Below are 7,021 nucleotides of genomic sequence, written 5' to 3'. Positions count from 1 at the left end.
TGTGTTGTGTTGTGGATATTAAGTCTATGAGACCCTTGTTTCTCTGAGTAAGGAATTCTAGCACTCAAAAATAAGAGCTAAAATAGGGCAGGTGTTCTTACTTTCAAAAGAGGAGATGCCCCGTAGCAACAGTGATCACATGACAGAACCAAAGGCATATGTAAGAAAAGCAGTCTTGATTATCCCCTCTGCTGTCCCCCTACAAAGCATACAGGGAAAGGAGACTATGCTTATAACAGTATGAAGGGAAAGTTGCATAACAAAACAGGACTAGATTCAAAGTTGCACACTAATGTATTTTAACAAGCATATTACAAGTTTAAAGTAAACATGTACCACCAAGAACAAACTAAATGGGTGCTAGTCGGGTTAGTATGACTGAAGACCTCATGTAAAGGGTTAGGGCTGAAAATAAATGTGCACAAAATACAGCATAAATACATTAACATACAGTGTTACACTCATATATACACTATCTAATAAAAATATTAATATTACTTAATATATACATATATATACAGTATATGTATGTGTGTATATATATATATATATATGTATATATGTGTATCCATGTGTATTAATGTATCTATATATATATGTACATACATATAAAAAGTGTATGAGTCAAAGAGAAACCCAGTATCTGAATATGAAATCCAAGGTATATATGAAATCCAAGGTATAAAATCCTTCTTAGTATAATGTGTGCTGTGGCGTGTAATGCAGACAAAGCAGCAAGTCCAGCAATATCATATATCCAAGCAGCAAGAAAATCAAAACCAATCAGCATATAAAGGTTGGAAACTTCACTCACCAAAAGAGGGTACGTGCGGGGTTTCCAATCCGTGTTGGTGCATAAGCCCGTTTCACTGGCTCCATCAGGAAGGTTGCCACTCTGGGGAAAGAAATCAGCCTGGGACGAAGCGGAGGAAACCGGCACCCGCCTCAACTTATCCCGGCTACAGTCCTCACAGCAAGTGGAAAACACTCCTCCCCTCTCCTACGTCCCTCGGTGAGACTTGCAATCCTGTGTATTGGTTGAAAGAGCTGCTCAATAAACACGCCCAGCCCACATGCTCCTAAACAGTCCAATGGCGACAGAGCCTCAGCTGGGAAACTGGAAAGGCAAATTTTTTTCAAAGAAAGACGGCTCCAGCTGAGGTTAAAAGTGAAAATCCTTTATTAAGAAGTTTAAAACAAGTGAATTGAGGCTATGACTACGGATCATTTCCGAAACATGTAAGCCAGACAGTGCTGTGCCCTCAGCACCTCTCACCCGCTTGCTGTGTTTCACTTGTTTTAAACTTCTTAATAAAGGATTTTCGCTTTTAACCTCAGCTGGAGCAGTCTTTCTTTGAAAAAAACATACATATAAAAACACATATACACATGGATACACACACACATACATATATATATATATATATATACATACTGTATATATATATATATATATATATATATATATATATATATATATTGTTTACTAGAAAAGAAAGACAGCTTCCCTATATCCAGCACCAGAGCTTGCGGTTTAACATAAGAACTGTATCAATATAGAGTTTAACATACTCCAATTGGGTCCCTAATAATGCCTCCACAGATCAGCAGTTAATCATACATATTATACAAAAGATATACAAACCAATAAATAATTATACTAAGTATTTATTGCAACAGGAGATTGCACAGGTAAATTAACATTTGTAACAATGAGTGTGGGCCCACTTGAACTATTGGTATACCAAAAATAAGTCAGCTTAAGCATAAAAAGAAGAAAAAAGCAAAGAAAGTTCCTTCGAAGTGGATAATTGTAACATTCCACTCTGCTTATAAGTGTCACTTATGCTCCACACTTCTATACTTTGTTACAATCTTCAGTGGGAGATTATGGCAAGGTATTTAAACACTCACGGACATTTGTAATCCCATAGTAACAACTTGATATTGTGGTGTGTCTATACATCTTACTGAGTTTAATTACTTCTCATCCCAGATTTGTCAGCATATATCTCAGGTAAACAAACACGCCTCACCAGGTAGGCAGTTCACTCTCCTTACTGCTTATTTGTTTCAAGCAGTCACAGCGTTATAGATTATACGCTTACCTTGATTGAAGATCCTCAATAAAGTTGTAAAGACTTACAGGACTTGTTGTCGAAGTAACCTCCTTGTTATTCCGCTACTTTGCGGTTTCCATCCGTGAGTGTACCCGCTACTCGACCACCTCTGTGATAGAAGATCTCCGGTTGAGCTCCAACATGGAGGGTACAGCTGTTACCCTCACCGTGTAATTGCTTCTAGCAACGCGCGTTTCACCCTCATTGGTCTGTCAAAACAGGGCTTCATCCGGATACCTTGCCATAATCTCCCACTGAAGATTGTAACAAAGTATAGAAGTGTGGAGCATAAGTGACACTTATAAGCAGAGTGGAATGTTACAATTATCCACTTCGAAGGAACTTTCTTTGCTTTTTTCTTCTTTTTATGCTTAAGCTGACTTATTTTTGGTATACCAATAGTTCAAGTGGGCCCACACTCATTGTTACAAATGTTAATTTACCTGTGCAATCTCCTGTTGCAATAAATACTTAGTATAATTATTTATTGGTTTGTATATCTTTTGTATAATATGTATGATTAACTGCTGATCTGTGGAGGCATTATTAGGGACCCAATTGGAGTATGTTAAACTCTATATTGATACAGTTCTTATGTTAAACCGCAAGCTCTGGTGCTGGATATAGGGAAGCTGTCTTTCTTTTCTAGTAAACAATTCATGCTTTTTTTCCCTTCTGTGCACTAGTTTTCCTGATATATATTGGGATAATCAGGGGAACTAAAGGAGCAGGTTATATATATATGTGTAGTGCAATTAGTTGTTTTGATATAACTATATATATATATATATATATATATATATATATATATATATATATACTTGTCGATAAGCCTGCCCAAAGGGCAGTCTAATTATTTTTTTAAGCTACAGATGGAGAAACAACCTATTTTGCAACTCTGCTTTTATATAAATATTTAAACTACAGGTGTAGCAATACTGTATTTTTTATGGACTACAGTCCTAAATATATAAAAAATATTTTATATATAATAAACTACAGGTATAGCCACACTCTATTTGGACAAACTACTGTCCTAAATAAATCCAAAATTGTTGCTCTTCAAATTATGTCTATTTTAAGTATATTTCTTTATAAACAACATTTTTAGTAAAACAGGCATCACTTCCAGTTAATAATTTGCCTTGTTCTTTTCCGTATATGACCTTAACTTTTTCATCAGCAGAGCTTTTTACCCCAGAAAAAGCTACATATAGCTGTCTATGGCCGAAAACTGGCTCTGGCAAATAGATGCCAACTCTATCTAAAGTTTGTCCTTGAGATTTGTTAATGGTCATAGCGAATGCTAATTTAACTGGAAATTGTCTTCTTCATAATACAAAAGGAAGTTCTGTATTACTTGTGGCTAAATCTATTTGAGGAATGAAAACATTATGCCCTTCAGCTGTACCTGTTAATAATTGTGCAATAATTAAATTTTGACACAAAGCTTTCACAACCAATCTGGTGCCATTACAAAGACCTATTTTGGTGTTAAGATTGCACAAAAGCATAATAATACTATCTATTTAAAGATTGAGTTTATGAACTGGCATTCCAGAAGGAGCCATCTGTGATTCATCATCAATGAAATCAGTACTTAAGTAAGTAGAGGTTTCACTTTCTAACAAACTAAGGCCTAGATTTAGAGTTCGGCGGTAGCCGTCAAAACCAGCGTTAGAGGCTCCTAACGCTGGTTTTGGCCGCCCGCTGGTATTTGGAGTCAGTGATTAAAGGGTCTAACGCTCACTTTTCAGCCGCGACTTTTCCATACCGCAGATCCCCCTACGCCATTTGCGTAGCCTATCTTTTCAATGGGATCTTTCTAACGCTGGTATTTAGAGTCGTTTCTGCAGTGAGCGTTAGAGCTCTAACGACAAGATTCCAGCCGCCTGAAAAAAGCAGGAGTTAAGAGCTTTCTGGCTAACGCCGGTTTATAAAGCTCTTAACTACTGTACCCTAAAGTACACTAACACCCATAAACTACCTATGTACCCCTAAACCGAGGTCCCCCCACATCGCCGCCACTCGATTAAAATTTTTAACCCCTAATCTGCCGACCGCCACCTACGTTATACTTATGTACCCCTAATCTGCTGCCCCTAACCCCGCCGACCCCTATATTATATTTATTAACCCCTAACTTGCCCCCCACAACGTCGCCGCAAGCTACTTAAAATAATTAACCCCTAATCTTCCGACCGCAAATCGCCGCCACCTACGTTATCCCTATGTACCCCTAATCTGCTGCCCCTAACATCGCCGACCCCTATGTTATATTTATTAACCCCTAATCTGCCCCCCACAACGTCGCCGACACCTACCTACACTTATTAACCCCTAATCTGCCGAGCGGACCTGAGCGCTACTATAATAAAGTTATTAACCCCTAATCCGCCTCACTAACCCTATCATAAATAGTATTAACCCCTAATCTGCCCTCCCTAACATCGCCGACACCTACCTTCAATTATTAACCCCTAATCTGCCGACCGGAGCTCACCGCTATTCTAATAAATGTATTAACCCCTAAAGCTAAGTCTAACCCTAACACTAACACCCCCCTAAGTTAAATATAATTTTTATCTAACGAAATAAATTAACTCTTATTAAATAAATGATTCCTATTTAAAGCTAAATACTTACCTGTAAAATAAATCCTAATATAGCTACAATATAAATTACATTTATATTATAGCTATTTTAGGATTAATATTTATTTTACAGGTAACTTTGTATTTATTTTAACCAGGTACAATAGCTATTAAATAGTTAAGAACTATTTAATAGTTACCTAGTTAAAATAATTACAAATTTACCTGTAAAATAAATCCTAACCTAAGATATAATTAAACCTAACACTACCCTATCAATAAAATAATTAAATAAACTACCTACAATTACCTACAATTAACCTAACACTACACTATCAATAAATTAATTAAACACAATTGCTACAAATAAATACAATTAAATAAACTATCTAAAGTACAAAAAATAAAAAAGAACTAAGTTACAGAAAATAAAAAAATATTTACAAACATAAGAAAAATATTACAACAATTTTAAACTAATTACACCTACTCTAAGCCCCCTAATAAAATAACAAAGACCCCCAAAATAAAAAATTCCCTACCCTATTCTAAAATACAAAAATTACAAGCTCTTTTACCTTACCAGCCCTGAACAGGGCCCTTTGCGGGGCATGCCCCAAGAAGTTCAGCTCTTTTGCATGTAAAAAAAAACATACAATACCCCCCCCCCCAACATTACAACCCACCACCCACATACCCCTAATCTAACCCAAACCCCCTTAAATAAACCTAACACTAATCCCCTGAAGATCTTCCTACCTTGTCTTCACCATCCAGGTATCACCGATCCGTCCTGGCTCCAAGATCTTCATCCAACCCAAGCGGGGGTTGGCGATCCATAATCCGGTGCTCCAAAGTCTTCCTCCTATCCGGCAAGAAGAGGACATCCGGACCGGCAAACATCTTCTCCAAGCGGCATCTTCTATGTTCTTCCATCCGATGACGACCGGCTCCATCTTGAAGACCTCCAGCGCGGATCCATCCTCTTCTTCCGACGACTAGACGACGAATGACGGTTCCTTTAAGGGACGTCATCCAAGATGGCGTCCCTCGAATTCCGATTGGCTGATAGGATTCTATCAGCCAATCGGAATTAAGGTAGGAATTTTCTGATTGGCTGATGGAATCAGCCAATCAGAATATAGTTCAATCCGATTGGCTGATCCAATCAGCCAATCAGATTGAGCTCGCATTCTATTGGCTGTTCCGATCAGCCAATAGAATGCGAGCTCAATCTGATTGGCTGATTGGATCAGCCAATCGGATTGAACTTGATTCTGATTGGCTGATTCCATCAGCCAATCAGAAAATTCCTACCTTAATTCCGATTGGCTGATAGAATCCTATCAGCCAATCGGAATTCGAGGGACGCCATCTTGGATGACGTCCCTTAAAGGAACCGTCATTCGTCGTCTAGTCGTCGGAAGAAGAGGATGGATCCGCGCTGGAGGTCTTCAAGATGGAGCCGGTCGTCATCGGATGGAAGAACATAGAAGATGCCGCTTGGAGAAGATGTTTGCCGGTCCGGATGTCCTCTTCTTGCCGGATAGGAGGAAGACTTTGGAGCACCGGATTATGGATCGCCAACCCCCGCTTGGGTTGGATGAAGATCTTGGAGCCAGGACGGATCGGTGATACCTGGATGGTGAAGACAAGGTAGGAAGATCTTCAGGGGATTAGTGTTAGGTTTATTTAAGGGGGTTTGGGTTAGATTAGGGGTATGTGGGTGGTGGGTTGTAATGTTGGGGGGGGGTATTGTATGTTTTTTTTTACATGCAAAAGAGCTGAACTTCTTGGGGCATGCCCCGCAAAGGGCCCTGTTCAGGGCTGGTAAGGTAAAAGAGCTTGTAATTTTTGTATTTTAGAATAGGGTAGGGAATTTTTTATTTTGGGGGTCTTTGTTATTTTATTAGGGGGCTTAGAGTAGGTGTAATTAGTTTAAAATTGTTGTAATATTTTTCTTATGTTTGTAAATATTTTTTTATTTTCTGTAACTTAGTTCTTTTTTATTTTTTGTACTTTAGATAGTTTATTTAATTGTATTTATTTGTAGCAATTGTGTTTAATTAATTTATTGATAGTGTAGTGTTAGGTTAATTGTAGGTAATTGTAGGTAGTTTATTTAATTATTTTATTGATAGGGTAGTGTTAGGTTTAATTATATCTTAGGTTAGGATTTATTTTACAGGTAAATTTGTAATTATTTTAACTAGGTAACTATTAAATAGTTCTTAACTATTTAATAGCTATTGTACCTGGTTAAAATAAATACAAAGTTACCTGTAAAATAAATATTAATCCTAAAAT

Source organism: Bombina bombina, chromosome 4 (genome assembly GCF_027579735.1).
Source record: "Bombina bombina isolate aBomBom1 chromosome 4, aBomBom1.pri, whole genome shotgun sequence".
Lineage (NCBI taxonomy): Eukaryota > Metazoa > Chordata > Amphibia > Anura > Bombinatoridae > Bombina > Bombina bombina.
Note: the sequence above shows the minus strand (reverse complement) of the source record.